This window comes from Temnothorax nylanderi, unplaced genomic scaffold (assembly GCF_030848795.1).
Source record: "Temnothorax nylanderi isolate EJ_2023f unplaced genomic scaffold, tnyl_v1.0 TNYL_tig0003_pilon, whole genome shotgun sequence".
In the NCBI taxonomy this organism is placed as follows: Eukaryota; Metazoa; Arthropoda; class Insecta; order Hymenoptera; family Formicidae; genus Temnothorax; species Temnothorax nylanderi.
The window spans coordinates 2,936,342-2,954,882 of NW_027249065.1; the positions used below are offsets into that span (position 1 = coordinate 2,936,342).

The following is an 18,541-nucleotide window of genomic DNA, read 5'->3' on the forward strand; positions in this document are numbered from 1 at the left end:
GCGCGATTGATCGACGCGATACGAACCACCCGACACTGTCTACGGCACTCCCGGCGTACGCACGGCACATTTCGGACAAGCGAATAACGCGAGTAACGCAACACGCACTCCCGGATCGCGCGACGCCACTCGAAGAATCTCAAGTTTCACGCGGGACAACTTCGCGTCGCGCCGGATCTCGCGAATGTCGCGGAATGGCGTCGGTCCCGAATTCGAAAATCCAAACGCATTTTCAGTCGCGCACGAGTACGCGACGAATAAATGTTCCACGGCGATCGTGCGGGATCCGATACGGCACTTCGATATCTTCGGATACGCGCGACATCACTACCGATTGGAAAAATCACGTATACTTACACGAAGCGGGACAGCGGGAACGGTATGAGAGAACGAGGCCGCGGCGCGCGGCCGTTGCTTCTCGACGACACGAAGTACGATATACGAGTGATGGACTGATGGAGATGGAGTGGGGGTAGGCTGCCGGCACGGCGCGCGTGACGTACCTAGCCAGCCTATCCCCCCGCTCCATCCCCCCCCCCCGCTCGTGTTGCCGAGAAGCCACGGCCTCAGGGCCTCACCGCCCCCCTGGTAATCCTGGTATCACTTCTCGGAATTGTTTACAACTTCGCTTTCGCTACGATTCCGGGAATCGTCGCGTCGCGTCGCCCCGCTTCGCCGAATTGCCCCGTCGCGGCATTCTTGGCATTCTTGCGCGCTTCGGCCACGAAATACCTACGTTTAGTTTTGAAATGCTAAAAAGGATTTCCCTCGTATTTCGACAAATGTATGGAAAACGTAGAATCGCGCGCGCCAATTAACGCTACACGATTTAGCTTTACCGTATCTCCGACGCGTGTCTATCACATATTCGACATCTTCGCGTTTCATTTTTGGCACGCGGAAAATAAAATCACTCTTGTCGCAAAGCTCTCGCTCTCGCGATCCGATGGAGTTGTTCGATCGCTATGTTAAACGAGAATGAAAGAGAACTTCTCGCGTATTCGGAGACGCTTTGCCGTAAACTCGATCGCGACGAAAGCTTTGACGATTGGCGTGTGAACCCCGTTAGTCCCGTTACGCATGAAACCAGACGCCTCTGTTGCACGTTAAAGCCGGTTCTACAATCAATCGTATGACGGAGTCGGATGTCGGAACGCAGCCGATGGTCCAATGAAAGAATTTCTTTTTCGAAAACGAATTTTCCTCGTTGGATCATCGCGTACGAGCAGACGGATCGAGACGCGCGATATTACGCAACAAATTATCTTTGAATCGTCGGGGAATTCTTACCTCCGCCTTTGTTTCAACGTTAGAATTGCTCATGACAAATGTGCTCTCGATAAATCGCGACTGCAAACTGCAACATCGAATGTATCGACTCGCTTTAATCTGCCTTAATGTATCTCGTAGAATCTAACTGAGCCAAGATCCAAGACGCGTTTTCAGTTTCTCACACGAGTACAAATTGAGTTTAATCGCGCTTCCGAAACAATTCAAACCCCCGTTTCAGTCGAGGAGGGGCTCCGAGAGAAACTTGGCAAGCACTTGTCAAGCTTGTAAGCGGCTCGCGTCTCCGGCGACGTGTGAACATCTCCAAACATTTTCTCGCGCTCTCCGCTCTCGAGACGTTAGCTGCCGCGAATATGTCTGAGAAACGGGAAATGCCGAGTAAAACATCATCGTCAGAACGGAGCATCGAACCGTCGTCGCTCCGATTACGTCGTAACGAATTTGGAGTTTGATAGAACTGACTTGTCGAACGGAAAATTAATGACGATCAAAATTAACGGATGCTTCGCCTTAATTATCGCGAGAAAATATCGAGCTGGATTATAACGCAATTTAACATGATTCAAGATTCAAGGGGAGGTATCGGACGATCGTGAATCATCTGAGAGAAATATCTCACAAAGAATAATGATCGATGCCTCATCGATTCACGCATCGATTCAGCGAATTAGCGCTTCGCTGTGAACTTTGCGACAAACGCCCTGATTGGCGAGCGAATTCCGTTACACACAAGTGCACCCAGCACCCAGACGCCTCCCGCTAGTCGCCGAATAGCAACGGTCGCCGTCGGTGTGCGAATTTCGGCGGCGTCGGGAAAAAGGTTCGACCGGGATTACATCGCGAATGCATCGCGTTCCATTGTAGCGCCGTTGCCGCCGTTGCCAGGGTGGACAATGGGCGAATACATGATTCTTCCGTAAAAGGTGCGTATTTCACGTATTTTGAAACGCGTTGCGGCGATTACCGTTCAATCGATGTCGTTCGACAGTTATGGCGTCGGTCGCGCGACTCCAGTGCCCGTCGCTCCGCGTATTATCGAAATTTCGGGACGATCGCGTTCATCGCGCATCTCTGACAATTTGTCAATGAATTTTCGCGAGCGGACGAGTGTCGGGTCGGGAGTGCCGTTTCGGTCACCGAAATCGCGATTATTCGTCGATTGGGGTTCGTCACTTCGCGTCGTTTCGAAAATCTTTCGCCGTCGGCAAGTTTCACGTGAGTGAAGTTATACGAAGGTCTGGACCTTCTCGCGCCTGCGGTGGTTTTGTATCCGGGACAATGCAGCTTGCAGCCGTCAACGAGAGACGCGTCGGGGACGCAACAAAGAATGCAGCCAAGAATGCGACGGAAAATGCAGCGGCGATACATCGACCGGTGAGTGAATTAACATACATACATTTTTACATTTCGCCGAGTGATTCGATTCGCAATTGCGTCACGCTTGTTCCCGAATTATGGATACACAAAGGGTGTCGAGAAATATATCAGAACGATTTTCTTTGAGAATATTCTCTTGATTTATCTCCGCCTCTAATTACGGAAATAGCGGACCCGTTTGAAAGATTCGTCGGGAAAAATCTTTTGAGTCGTACCCTTTTGAGAGCAGAACCGGGGCTTCGAGCCGGCTTGGCTTTTATGTAAACAGGGGCTTTGCTTATAAAAAGGATTCGGATATCCTTTTCTTGATTCCATCCGTAATTCATGAATCCGTCGGGTATAATTTTATTGCCGAAATTAATATACGCTGCAAAAATATTAATGAACGATAAAACAGGCGAAATATTCGAGCGGACGTTCCCGTTTCGAGCGATTGCATTATCGCAATTATTTATTACAGTATGAAATTATTCTCCGTAATCTCCATCAGAATCGAATTATTGATAATCGCGAATTTTTTAACGAACTCGCGTTACGCGAAACGGGCGTAAAGAATTTTATTTTGCTGGAGAGAAGAACGGACTCCGGGTCGGGAAGATGAGATAAGACGTCGTCTCGTTTTTTCGCCGTAGTCGGTATGCGGTATTCTGATCACAATCGCGCGTCCAATAACCAAGTTCAACAGCAAACTCTCTAGCGAATTATGCGAGAAACTCAATTTAACGTGGCGCCCCGGCGCCAATGCATTACGGAGCGATGCGCGATGCATTCGCTTCCTCAGCAGAGACTTTCTTCTTCCTCCTCTTCCTCCAGCCTCTCGCCTCCTCGGTGCTCCCTGTCGAACCGATCCACCTCGTGTTCGACCGTCGAAAAGACAAGGGAAAGTCGAGGGGGATGCGCGAATGCGCGCCGCGGTGGCGAGAGGTTGAGCAAGAGGACGGAAGATGAAGGGGGGAGGTGGAGGGGAGTGGCAGGGAGGGAGGACATCTTCGCGAGAGTTGCAGTGCATCTTTCTCTGATTTCCCGAGGGACGCCGCCTTCGCCACGCTTTATCCACCGCGGAGCGCCGCGCCGGCTAGGCGGGATGCGGGATATCGCGCGAGTGGATGAGAGAGGTGGGATATGTAGGGATACGGCCGCAACGCGCGTGTCTCCTCGCGAAGCATGATTTATTTTATCGCTTTTTGAGAGCGGCCAGCATAATTCCGGGCCGTTCCGCCGGCAGTTATTTACCCTCCTCCGTCTCGCGCGCCGGGCCCTACATGGGGCGGAGGAGAGGGTCTCTCTCTCCGACGGGGGATCAACAGGTACAGGACTCTGCCGGAGCCCTCCCGACACCGTCGGCGTCGTCGCCAGGATCGAAACGACGAAGCTGCTGGTTCTCGCGTGTCGAAAAGTTGCGAGGATACTTCGCTGCCCTGTGCAACTTGGATTTTCTTAGGCGAGTCTTTATTTATTGATAAAAAACTTAAAATAATACTTTATTAAAATAAAACTTGCGTGCTCCCCTTTCCAAAATCTTCTACGTTAAAGTCAAAATCGTGTTAATGATGTATTAAAGTCGAAAATGATATCTCTGACAGAAGATTTGAATAATGAAATTGTTATCTATTAATTGCGAAACTCTATTATTAGGAAAAACGAAGAATCATCTCTTTTTAGCTAAATTCTCCGCGTCTTTTTGGCCCACTGGTCGAAAGTTCAATTTTCTCGTCAGTATCTATCGTCCAGTTCTATTGTCCATGAATATTATGTGTTTGTGGCTGAAAATGAGCCAACCAGAGATACGCTTGTGATAGCGTTTTAAGCGGGTTCTATCTGAAACGATACGGGAAAGGTATTACAAACCCGGCGCGTAATACACTCTGTCCGATGTCTCTTCCGGACATACGTTGTCGGCGGAGAGAGGCCGAAATGAGAACGCACGGGAGGATGAGAAGGAGGAGGACAGCCTTGTACCAGGAAACTCCGCGGAGTGGCACAATAACGTTTCTTACGCCACGTTTCCGGGCTGGCGTGCCGTAGGTTGCGAGCGGATGGGTAGCTCGGAAATACCGGTGGAAAATGGAGAGGGATGGAACGGCGAGACGGGTAAAGAGGAGGAAAAGGTGGAGAGAGAAAGAGAGAAAGGCAAGGAGGGCAGAGTGGGTGGAAAATGCAGTCGCCGTCTGGCATGCAATTAGGAGGTAACACCGCTCTTGCGCGAGCATTCCTTCCTCTCTCTCTCTCTTTCTCTTCTTAATGCATCTCCCCATTCCCGCTTTCTCCTCTATAGGATTTTTATGCGTCGTTTCTTCTTCGTCTCGCTTTTTTCCGCGTAGAGTTACGTACATTTCCCTGTCCTCCTTCACAAATGTATATGCGTAACGCACATATGTACGTACGCGCGCGTTCTTCGCTATAATCCTCGTCACCGGCTCTCGACGCACGCTTTAGATAATGACAGTGACTAAAGCCTTGTGTCCACGATGCTAGAACTGCGTCCGAGTTTCGGTTTAAGCCAATCAACTTGCAGCTCTTACAGAAAAGCAGCAGTTTCATTGGCTTAAAGCGAAACTCGGACGCAGTTCTAGCATCGTGGACACAAGGCTTAAGAAAGGTGTCACTGACAATGAGGCGGAAGCGTTGAAAGTCCCGGATTTTATTCTTTTCCTTTTCTCGTAGAAAGCGTGACGCAATTTCGAGGGCGATTAAGAGGATAAAGTGTGGAAAAGGAATTATGTCGGACAATTAAATAAGCATTGAAAGAGAAAATGTATCAATCTGTAACTTCGGATCTGCGCGAATCTGTGTTCTTTTTGTCATCTTATAAATTCTTTATTTTTTATCTTCAGAAAAATATCAAAGTATTTTAACAATTTTTTTTTAAATACAGCAGAATGTTTAGTCTCGTTTCGTGGATGCGATTACGTTTCACGATAGTGGATGACAAATTGAACGTCAAAGTCATTTTCATGTCTTTTCGAATAATCCAGTGCATTAATTCTCGTGTCATATAAACGACAATCATTAACGCAGCTCGAATCACTTGGTCATTTTATGCGTGATTAAATGCGATACATTCCGATGCGACGAAAATGTCACTGAAATAGCGATGCGCGAGTAACGTGTGCCTTGAATCACTATTCAAACGGTCGATAATATCCGCGCATCTCTAAACATTTGTATCGCGCTATCAAATATCTCATAAAATCACGACACAATCGCGCACGGTTTAAACCGCTTCATCCGCTGCGCTCGCGCTCAACGAGTATTTTGAGAATTATACGGTTAGATAAATCACTATTATTCCTATAAAATGTTATCAACGTATATACCACGCAATTTACGAGGCGTCTCTGCTGGCCGACAAATTCCCGCGAGTGAAACCGGAAACGAAGCAAAAAAAAAAACCAGCAACAAGAGTTCGATGCCCCTCGAACTGTGAGCTATCCTCGGAATATCGAGAATCGGCGCTGCGATGCACGTAAATATCAATTTTCAGATATAAACTTACATTCCCGTGTGTAGCGTCATTTACGCGAAAAACTCGGCAGGTGGGATTAATACGGGTGCCAGTAAAAAGTAGAGATAAAAAGGGTTTCGCGACCATTACGAAGGTATCAAAAATCTTTTGGGACGAGGCGAAACAGATATAGTGCCATTCGGTGCTCTGACCGGGCGGATTTCCGCTGGGGAAAGCAAGCAAACACGGATGCGAGTCTCTCTTTTCGTTACATTCGTTGATGCTATCCTTTTTCATTGCATCTTTCGCATTTTGATAATTTTACATCGCGATATTCATAATTATGATACTAATTAAAATATACATCTATAATATATATTATTATTAATGAAAATTATAATTATAATGCAGGCGTTAATTTATTATCATTATACCGTAAAAGTGACTCACCACTTCACGGCATGAATTTTCGCATTGTTGGTTGGCACCAAATGTTACTGTAAAAGGATTATTATAACACAATGAGATACGCACCAACGTGCAGCTTTACACCTCCAAGCTGTTACATGATAGTTTTATTCGAGCATCATTAAAATAATTGCATTTATACAAAACTTTGTTTTCGCTAGCAACGTTTAATTAACGGAAATTAAATCCGTTCGTTTGACGCGCGGGACAATAGGTAGAGTTTAACAACGTACGAATGTAGAGCCGAACAGGGAGAGAGAACTCGGCTGATACATATGAGAATAAGCTGCTCGCATTCGACAAACAATTTCTTCATAAAATTTGAGTTAATGAAACATTACTTTTTAATCGAGGGAAGGCCCTTTCCCTCGAAAATCCCGCGAGGGATGAAAGCGCACACCCCTCGCAGACCTTTTCTCTCCGCGCCAGTGGAGCTCACGCTATTGTAACAGAAAATTAGAAATTGTTCTCCGAGGTATACAAAGCCTCGCGGCATAGAACGCCGGTTAACGAACTTTGTTCGTCGCTGAATCTGGAGCGCAAACAGGTCCGTAGTAGGAGAATTTCGTTTCGTGTACCCCCCTCCCTCCCCCGGCTTTTATTATTCCATTTCGTCCTCGAAAACTTTGGACTCTTTTCGAAAAACACATTCGTTCTCGTAGCGATGAGCAAACATCCGCGACCTGCAACATCGATTGAATATCTCGTCGCTGCGAGTTTACCTTTCTTCTTCTTCTCCTTCGAGTTTTTCGCTATTTGTACCGAATAAATTTAACATAGCGAGTCATCGGGGGGAAAAAGTTACACAATACGATGTCGATACGATGAATTATAAGATAAAAGAGAGCTCTGTCGATCGTTGACATAGTTTCGAAATGTTACATTCAGGGTATCGCGCGGCACAAAAAATTCAGTAATCGTTTAAAAAAATAAAACGCGATGTTTCTATCGGAACGACGGAATATTTGAACGGTCGCATTATTGTTTATTCAGCTTCCCTGATCGCGACGTTATTGTATACAGCTTCGGGCAAGCGACAGAAGTTATCACCATATCGAGAGGCGGAGAGAAAGCGATTCGATCGTGCGACATCGACAGTATCGATCCGACGTTCGGCGGCAGATACGGCCCTCAATTTCCGGAAATTAATAAAGCTCGCGCACGTCCGTTACGTGCGGCAAACGAACCGTGGCGACGTCGAAACGAGTTCTCCTATTCCCGCGTGTTCTTGTCCCCCACGTTCTCGTTCCCCCGTCGTCGAGCGGGAGGAGCGCTATTCAGGTCGAGCGAACGCGAAAACAATAGCTCTAATCTCGGCCGGTCACAATACATGACTTGCTGGTGTTTCCTGGCCGATAAAGCGTCGTCCACCTGTCTTCCAACGTCCAGTAAAAATGTGTTCGAGTGCGCATCGATAGAAACTGCACGCGAGATCGGATTACTCCGGCACTATGACGGAAGGAGAAACAGCGCGGCGAACGGTGTAAAGCGCGTTATTTAAAGGTAATGAAAAGCTGGTAACTTAATTGCGGGATTTAATTGTACCACGATTCGCGAGAAGTGTTTCCTCGTAAAACGTTATCGGATATCGCTCGAAATTATATTGAAAGTATCAATAGGCGTTCTTTTATGGAAACATTTCTACGTTCTTGATAAATGAATTTAATCGAGAAGTTATTGAGACCGCAATAAATTAATAGATGTTATTTAAATGGTGATTAATACGCCATTGAAATGATATATAATAGCAAAGTAATATATCTTTTTTTTCTCTCGAAATCAATTATCGAAACAATGTCTGAATTAAATATCTTGCATTAACGATATATTTCTAAAGTCGGTTAATCGAATTGCACGATTTGCTCGTATCGACGAGACGTTTTCCTTTCCAAAAGGACGCAGATTTATTTCGGGTTCCGGCGAATTCCACTCTTTTTCTCCCCCAGCTTCTCGTATCTGACTAATAAATGAAACGATCGATCCCCGCGAAGGTAGAGGAAGAAGAGAAATGTACACGCACGTTCGGCTTTGGTGAGCGAGTAGGAAAGAAGGTAGACTAAGAAATGGAGAGATGCGTCTCTCCCCGGTATCTTCACGGCCTCCAGGGAACATAAATGGTGTTATCCTTCTGTAACCGGCCTTACAGCATGTGCATGTACATATGGCATATATCCGTATAAATATACAGGGTGCCTTGTCATTTTCGGGTTTTTCGAGCAATTGGTATCACATTTTTTTCCAGATATTGAAGAATTGATAGTTTTTCTCTGAGAAATAAGTTATTTTTAGGGTACAAGTAGGTAAAAAACGCTGTTTTAATTAAACTTGTATTTGAGCATTAATTATTAAAAATGTAATTAAAATTGAGAAAAGATTTCGATTGATGAAACCCTTGTTAGGAAAGAATCGGCTTCGAAAAAGTTAAAGATTTCGCGGAGAAAATCGAGCGCAAGTTAGAACACCCTATATGCGCTTGTACATACACACACACACACACACATATATCCAGGAGTCGATATCTTCTTTTACCTATGTGTAACTCATGTATCTACGTTCGCACTTACGATTGCGATCCTTTCTGCTAGCTAGTACCTCGCAAAGATACCAGCGTCGCGATAGAAGAGCACGGTCTTTAAGTATCGTCCTTGGACGGTGCAAATACAAGCCGCCGAGAAAACCGCAATAAGGCGAGGTAAGGGTGAAAGCTGTACGAAATGGGGGACAAAAATGGGCGTAGAAATATGGTGCTTGTACCGGCGTTGTCGCACGAGAATTGATTGCGGTAAATGAAAGATTCGGTTCGACCTTCTGCTCCAAAGGGGTGATTTATGTGTCTCGTTTCGGTCCAGACAAGAATACAAAACAGTATTTATTCATTAAACGAATTACAGTATCTACGATCCACTGCAGTAAAAACATTTTTAAATGAAACATTTATGCTATCAATAAATACTTGACACTAATTGTAAAGCTAGTATATTTTTGCTATAGTAAAAGTTTAAGGTAAATGACATTTTATCTGTAAAATATAACTTTTTTTTCCATATATTCAATTCATGAGCAATGTACTAAACGCGATGAGAAAAATTGTAGTAGAAGTCATCTCTTCGTACCTTATCATTTCGCATGAGAATTCGCCGCGACGACCGTTTTCTCTAAGAATCGGCGTGATCTCCGGGTGCGAAGTATTCATACAGAGAGGAAGATACGCTCTCTCCGGCTCGCCCTTCGCGTACTTCTTGTTACCCTTCGCGCGCGAGGAGAAAAAGAGGTAGAAATCGCCTGTCTCGGCGTTTCACGTCTCCCGGGCGAGATAAGATCCACGAAAAAGTGGCGAATAGCTGGCGACGAACACACGAGAAAGAAACAGAAAGATAGAGAGCGTGGGGGGAAGGGAAAGGTCGCGAGACGTCGCGCGAACCTCGCGATGGAAATTGAATTTCCACGTCGAAAGTTCTCGGGAGACTCGCTTTGTTACTACGCTTGTGCGACACAACATCGCGTGCGGACTTTTGCGAAACATCACCGAGCTCCGGGAAAGTTTGGCTGTGAGGGATCACCCAAAGTTGACATCCAAACGAGGAGTTTAGTTTCGAGATAATTGGGGAATTCAGGATTGACAATTTCAATTTCTCTCCCGCAAATATTTGAACTGATAATTATTAAGACATGTTTTCGATATTCAGCAACAATTTGCTTTGTATTATTGCAACACATTTAATTACATCTAATTTTGATATACGTAATATCACTTGCTGAGGTCTAGTATGACTTCAAATCCTCTCTGTCTCTTTAGCATTAATTTTTTTCATCACTCCCACAGCTATTTGTATAATTTACCATTTCAGTTTACATAGATACTGCCGTAAGGTCATCAATTTGCTGAAGTCGATACCAGCAAGCGTCGCCTCTTGCGAGCACCAAGTTTCGCCACGACCTGTAGTTCGTTCCGTAAATTAGGTCCTCCAAAGATGGAGTAACTAACCAAGTGCGCGCATGTTGCAGGCGGAATTAATCGCGAACCTATGGCTCCAACCAGTCCTTTGGCATCCTTATGGCCTCGTTATCGAAGGACCCTCGCGTTCAAAGCAAGTGGCCCTACGCTCAATAATCGTTAATATCTGCCCGGAATATACATTTACGCTTATTGTTCGAGATTGTCGATCGTTCCTCGACGATTCCCCGTGCAATTGCGCGAAACAACGTTACACTTGTACAAATAAGAACAGATGGGTATTTATTTGCCTCGGAAGTGATAGATGTTTCTGAGATAAGGGTGTGGGCGAGAAGTGTATTCTATAGAGTTCTAGAGTAGTTATATCTACTCCAAGAGTTATATCACGAAATATCAACATTTACGAGAAATGTAACTTATTATATATATCAGAGAAAATTAGCATAATGCATATTTCGCTAATAGATTTTGCATTTTAATGAGTAATCGCAAGGCCTTAATTGAATTGAGAACAGAATCGATGTAAAAACTTTGCATATTAAATATCTTCAGAGAGCGAGAAAAATGGTCTTTTCATCCGGGAAAGGAAATCTAGGAAACATGATACGAAACTTCTTGGCGTTTCTGAGCGAGATTAAATTACTGTGCATTTATAGCGCCGGGGAAGGTTCGCAATCAGACAACTTTTAAGGCGCGGTGCTCCATATAAACGCGAAAAATATCCTGGAAAAAATTTCAGGAAGATTCTGAAGGCCTATTTTATAAAAAAAATTGTTTTAATACATTAATGTGTTCGATAAATTGCAATAAACGATGACTGATGGTATTCGCATAATATATATTCGTTATTATATGAAACATATATGCATACCATCATTTGATGAGGAAGGAGGATTTCTGGCATTTCCGTCCCTCGTGACAAGACCTTGTGAGGTTCAAGGTTGGGTCGAGACATGGAGGAGAGGGAAAAATGGACAGACATCGCGCCAATATTCGAAGACGCGGGGTTGCGAGGAGTATGAGATAGAAGGGCGGAAATGCGGAATGCGAAAGGCTGGAGGATCGAAGAAAAAAATTTACGCCGCCTGTATATTAAGAATATGAAACTCGTCGGATGTTATCTGCGTCGAAACGTGCGGTATAAAGATTTGATTAAAAAATCGCAACGCGTAACATTTGAAATCGTCTCGCATGCTGCGCGCGACTGGTTTCTGCCCCTTTCTCTCGTCATCCTCTGGACGAATTTCCACGCGCAGCAGGCACGCCCTTCATCGACCGTTTCCTTTGCAAATTAAGCTCGAGGATAAGGTGGCAGAGGGGGTGAGAAAGTCAAGGGCAAGGGCATGGGTGCGAAACCGAGGAGAAAAGGAGGACACGAAGAAGGACGGAAATTCCGACGGACCATGGCGCGTGTTACCGCTTGAATAGCGGAACAGCTGTCTGGTATATCTTTTTTTATGTCGCCGCCTGTACTGTCTACTCATGCAAATCGTGGTGCAAGATGTTTCGAGCTTTGGTAAACATCACTTTCGAGATCACCTTTAAGACGCCGCTATAAGCCCGAGACTCTTAGGCGACAGTGGTTCGAGAGAGACCTGTGTGCAGATAGTACTAACACTAACAAATCCATAAAAATACCATAGAATTCCATAAAAATTATTACATATATTGTTCTTTTATTTATTTATATATTTTACACATTGTTACTTTTCTCAAAATGTAAATCAGATAAATGCCCAAAAATCTCTAATATGTATGTACACTTTACATTAGTGAAATTCGAGTCGTATATTTCATATATCAATCAAAAATTTAAATCATATATTTCAAATCTTTTGGGCGAAACGGAAGCGACACTCGCAGAACATATAGGTACGCGATTCTTGTCAAAGATAAAGAGTTTCCCGGATGAAATTTTAGATAAGGTATTACCCTCGAAGTCAACCGACAGTCGCGGGTTGTTGGGGGAGAAGGAAATATTAGCGTTTCAACACCTCCTGTCTTCGCATTTTTTTCTGTTCGGCCCGTCGTCTTTGTTAAAGGAATAAAGCTTGTAAATTTTACGAAATTCCGAGAAGGCGAGTCTCGCAACGGCCACCATAAATCCAACTCCCGTCGCGACTCAATGGGGGGTTGCGTTACGGCACCCCCTTTCTACAGCCCTACTTAGCGATTAACACAAAGCGAGTTAAATATTTACTTTAATCGGCGCTAATCAGCTATAAAAGGATTTCCTAATCCACGTCGGGACCCGCGGCGATTTATTGCGATAATAAAGCTCACGACAAATTAATTACTCCGACATCTGTTCTGGCAAAGACAAATTTACTTGTCCAATAATAACAATTTATCTCTAAAAACGTCTTACAATTATAAATATTTAAAAAATCCATTAAATTAAAAAGTGTTATATGAGGAATGAAACTAGAATGCAATTAATAAAGAGAGTATTGCGCGAGAGTCGGTGGCGGTGACGTGAGGAACTTTATAGTTTTCTCTTAATTAGGTCGTATCAACCTTGGCTGCACGAACGTGGATCTTCTCTTCGTGACCTGCATACGCCACTTTGGATTGCCCCGCGAATTTACTGGAGAAGGAAGGAAGGACACGCCGAGACGTGTTCTTCCTTGCAGCATCAAAGGCTCCCGAAGGTTCGAAGTGCAAAGAGAGATCTGGCGAGCGGGTAGAATTGCCTTGGGATTCTTCCAAGTTAATATCCATCCACCTTTATTTCTCAAATTAGAAATAGGTGTAAAAAGTATATATTCTTTAAAAAGACATTCGCACGTGCGCGCGCGTTTTGAAATAAATAGAATATCCATATCCAATTAATACCTAAATTAAATCAAAGTCATTTTCGAAAATTGAATTAGTAAATAATTTATATTGTTATATTTGATTTAAATCGAATGGTGGAGCGCCAGACGAATGTGTCGTCGACGACCGAACATGTCAAAAGGGATTTATCGGATATTCATTTTTATCTTCCTGTCAGATATCCTAATTAGATTGTAGAGAGGGGTTTGTTGCTGCAAGAAGAATGCCGCGGGAGTGATAGCGGGAGTAAAAACGGCGAGGGGGGAATTCCATCTGTCGAACTTATAAACGATCGTCCTCCGCTCCGATTTCATTTCACGAGCCGTCGCACAACTAGACGCCTCTTCCTTCCCCGCCTCTCCTCATAATTGTCATAACTTCCTGCATTTTCTCGCCGTTATATCACCGCTCGTACATCTCTCTCTCTCTCTCTCTCTCTCTCTCTCTCTCTCTCTCTCTCTCTCTCTCTCTCTCTCTCTCTCTCTCTCTCTCTCTCTCTCTTTGCTGGTTTCTCATTCGTTTTCGCTGCTCGCTGCTCACAGAAGGGTGCGAGGATGACTTTCCGGCCGTGCAGGAAGACATTAGCAATAAATTATAGAGGCACGTCGGGAAATGATAAAATATTCGCGCGTTTATAATACCATCGATGGGTGCAGTATTATGTCCTCAATTTTTGCATAATTCGTAATGTAAATGTTCGCTCCGCGTATTTCTTAATAATATTCTTGTAGATAATAATATCGCGCAAGAGGAAAAATTCAATAAAAATAAACGTCAACTCTCTTCTTATTAATATAATGCACGTATACAGAATATCTCAAGAATTATTTTTATGGCCACATTTACATCCGATAATGACATCTTTAGCCGAAGGGTAAAGTTGCAAGAGAGCTTTCAAAGAGACATTTGACGACACGCGACGCAACCGTGTAGAGTAGACCAGGTTTGAGTAGCCTTTTGACCCACGGCGGTCAAAGAGCGCATTCACGATCCACGGTGGTCTTAAGCACACCCGGAAATCCCCTTCGTTCATGCCGGCCTCGGAACTCGTCCTCACCGAAATTCCCCATACGTCGAAGCGCCGAAACGAAATTCAGGAAACGGCGCGCGACGCACGGGGGAAACCCTCCCCGTCGAACAAGGGGATGATGCCGGGTTAAGGTCAGACCACGGGGCCGATTCAGTGCCGTATTAGAGTAACCGACGGTTCTCTCTTCTCTCGGCCTCGAAGGGAGGCTCGGCGGAGGCGCGTAGACGGCGAGAAAGAGCCAGCGGAGATGAGAGAGAGAGTATTGACGTTGCGCCGCTTTTAAATATTGCATCCAAGTCACGTTCCTGGACCGTATCCTCTCGCACCCGCCCCCCCCCCCAACCCCTGCGCACCCTCCTTTCGCTACTGGTATCCTTCGCGTTTGCCGAGCAGCGGGACCGAACGTCGCGTAACTACCGCAAGGTTTCCAAGGAGACAAAGGAAGAAGCAACGTAGACGCGAGACGGCGAGAAACGAAGGAACGACGACAGGGAAGAAAAAAAAAAACATTCGTGAAGGCTGCCATCTGCAGCGGCGGAACACGCGGAGGGAAAATAATAATGCATGGGTGTACCTTCGTATCTGCGCGAGACACGCATTCTACTCTTCGGAAGAAAACAAGAAAAACGAAAAGTACCGGTGAGACCGGGAGGGAAAGGAGGGATCGCTTTTCGTCGGCTTTTGTTCTCGTTCCTCTTTCCCTCTGTTTCTTCTCTGTCGCCGCTTATTCTCGGTTTCGCGCCTCGTCGTTTCGCAAATGATCTATTTACCTCAGCTCTCTCTCTCTCTCTCTTTCTTTGCGGTTTCGCGACCTGCTGCTGCTGCTGCTCCTGTTTACGAACAAGAATTTTAGAGATATGAATGGAGGGCGGCTCGAATGGCTTGGTGCTAGGGGACGCGAGGGATGTAAATCGCGGAATTGAGAACGCGACGAATAATCGTTTATTTAAAGTTCGTTGAAAAACTGTTGCGTTAAAATTAGTATTGAATCGCGCTAAAATTTTATTAGAAAGAGGAGAATAACAACTTGTACAAAGTAAACTGTTTTTTAAACTGAGAGCCTCCCCTTTTTCGAAGCTTATTTTTCTGGACAGTAAATCTTGATTTATGAAACGCTCACATTATTCTCTTTCCTAAGTTAGGCAACTTTAAATATTAGGATAGCGCGTGCTATCAGGCGAGCCCGGAGGATTAAAAGCTCATCGAGGAAAGAGGAACGTGACATGAGTTTCGTATCGATTTCATTGTTCGGTCCACGAACGATAGATACGCGAAATCCCAGAGCTTTAAGTGAGAAACGTAAGGAAAGGAGAAAACTGCGCACCGGGGTCTTTTTTCCGCTCTTGCCTGCCTTCACGCGCACGATCCTTAAATATTACACGAAATCGATCTCCGGATCGAGACCCCGCGCGCGAGATTTATTTCCGCCCGTATCGAGTTCGTCTGTGCTGTACTCGCGAGGACCACTGCAGGAACTTTGGCGTATCGACCTGCCGCAACGAAAATATATAAAATTCTACGTCCTCCTCTCGACGCCGCTCGACGTTCATACAATCCTGCATACCTATACGTACAGTAATTACACGTGACAAGTGTCTTGTCAAGGACTAATTGGTAACTAGATTGCGAATGATTAGTCGTGACAATCTCCCTTCGTGTAGAACGACATTTCACTTCGATGCAGTTAGCATTTTATTTTCGGAATCTCGATATAATTAACAGAGTTCTGGATCTCTTCCCAAAAAATTTTAGAGTTTTAGAAAATTCTCGATACATTTCAGGAAGAGTTATGGCGATTAAATAATATAAAAATAAGCGTCTAAAAATATAGGATGCCAATTTTATTTTTATCCTTTCGTATAGCGAAAGTTAGGACACATATAAACAAGACTTTATAGATCAGTAAATATCTCACGTATAACCAGGAACATTGGCCTTCAGCAGTTGGCTAATGTACTGTTATATCCGTCATGCTTTTTAATATTGGTGGTGGTCGCAACTTTTTATACGATCGTTTCGAAAACGCGACAGAAAGAAGTAAAAAGCCAGACCCTTTATAGGTCAGATCGTAATGGTGGCAGGTTGTTGGGCGCGAATTCTCATCACGTAGAAAAAGAAAAAGCGTTCTGTGCTTATCAGCGGTGCGCGAGAACAATAGGCGAGAATTACCTCTCGCAATAACCGGAGCACACTTATCGCTCTATAGCCAGAAAAAGATTTAAGCTCGCACCGACAGCTATAAAAGCGTGAACGAGGAATGTGGAATTTGTATTATCAAGAGACAGCTGACGGCTCCTGATAGATTTTAGATAGTTGTAAGATATTTGAACAAGAAAAATGTCAATTATAGGCAATCAACTTATCGAATCAACACAACAAATCATCAAGATACATCAGGTTCTGCATCGATAAGAAGAGGAGATTTATATTATTTTTAATTGAATTCATCCCTATTTATTTATAATATGTATTTGCTGAATAAATTTGTATATATCTACTTATTTATAGAAGCAAGTGATTCTTACGCAAAGGTTAAAATAAGTTTTCTCGTGTAAAGATGCGATAGAAAAGCACGACATACTACGCCGTTAGATTTTAACATCACGTTACATCATTATATAGCAGCACGTAACATGGAAATCGAAGGGGTTGATCGAGTCCCATCTCTCGCAAGGATACTCGCGAGACCATGTCATCGATGACAATGTTGTTCCACGAGCTTCTGAACAGCTCCGTTCTTCTTCGAGGAGCATTATTACTCGCGAAGTTAATAGTATATAGCGACAAAAATACTTACAACGAAGTCCGAGCCGTTTCCACCCTCGAAGGACTCCCGCCGAGCAGCCTGGAGCCAGCTGGCTTCTCCCCTCTCTGTCTCGCTTTCTTTCTCTTTCTCTCACCACCCTCTCAGCTCTCACTGTTCTCCCTTTGCACCTGGTTGCAACGAACCTTCCGGAACAAGGATAACGCGCGTACTGCGCCGGGGAATGAGAAGGGAAACGGTATAACGGAGCGCGCCACGGAACACACACGTCACGCGAGCACGAACGGGGTGGTGCGCGAGGGTGGTTAGGTTAGAAATACCATGGAGTTTAGGGGTGCCGTGTACAGAGAGCGTCTAGTTCGCGTCGAGGGCGTCGCGGCGCTACCAAACGACGACGCCACCGCGTTCCTGCAACCCCTCTGCGAGTCCCTCTCTTTTTCTCTCTCTCGGGCACGCGCACCCTCCATTGGTCGGCGGCAGCAGCAACCCCTTGTCCCCCACCGGGTAACTTCCAGGAACGTCGAAGCGCACGTGGGCACCCCCAAACGTCTTTCCTTCGGTCCTCACTTTGCAAGAAATGCAAGATAAAATGTTCCAATAAAGTAAGACTATTATCTGGCTTTTTCTTGTATTTTTTTTAATTCCTAAAAATAAAAAAGATAAACAGTGCAAAAAAGTAAAAATTAAAAGACATAATATTAGATTTTTTTACTATAATATTATTTGCGTTTCTATTGATTCAAATTGGCTGTTACGTTTGTATAAATTAATTTAAGATATAATTTTGCTATTGAACTAGCTGACGTTTCACGTTATAAAATGAAGCAATGAAATCCGAGCTAAGCTCCTGAAACCCGGATCAAAGGAAATACGCCGTAGAAAGTTGCATATAACCATTGCGTAACCTTTGAAGCGGCCGCGAATTTAGTCTCTAAATTTCGCAGAGTTGTGGATTAATCAGTGTCTAGAAAGTTGCCTTAGCATCCCTTCATTGCTGTCTGGCTCGCAATGTGTACACGCGTTTTCACTTTTCGCACCCAATAATTATAGCAAATCCGTTGTCGGTTTTCTCCGCGCTGTGCTTTCCTGAATAATAAATTCAGCAGACGCCCGTTTGCAAAGTTTCTGAATAGAATATGCCTCAACGAATACTTAAATATCCCGGCACAGCGATGAATAATTATCGAGAAAATCGCTTGTCACTAATAATAAGATACTTATACCTAGCGGCAATTAAATAAAATGATAGAAGTTTTTGATAATAAAATTGGACTATTTGCCGTAATACTTTAGCAGTTTCGTAATAAAATTCGAAACATTTAAATGGAAATATCGTCGAAAGAAGAAATAATTGCATCAAACCAAGCGACGACGCATAACGAGGGCTGGGGAAGG

General features: G+C 44.4%; 1 protein-coding gene across 1 annotated transcript in view; it reads right to left on the reverse strand.

The window, feature by feature from the left end:
* Positions 1-17,506, reverse strand: part of LOC139771981 (protein Fe65 homolog) — a 149,338-nt gene extending 131,832 nt beyond the window's left edge. The window contains exon 1 of the mRNA XM_071705232.1: positions 17,180-17,506. The gene's annotated coding sequence lies outside the window, so the exon portion shown is untranslated. The remainder of the gene's footprint in view (positions 1-17,179) is intronic.
* Positions 17,507-18,541: the final 1,035 nt, after the last annotated feature.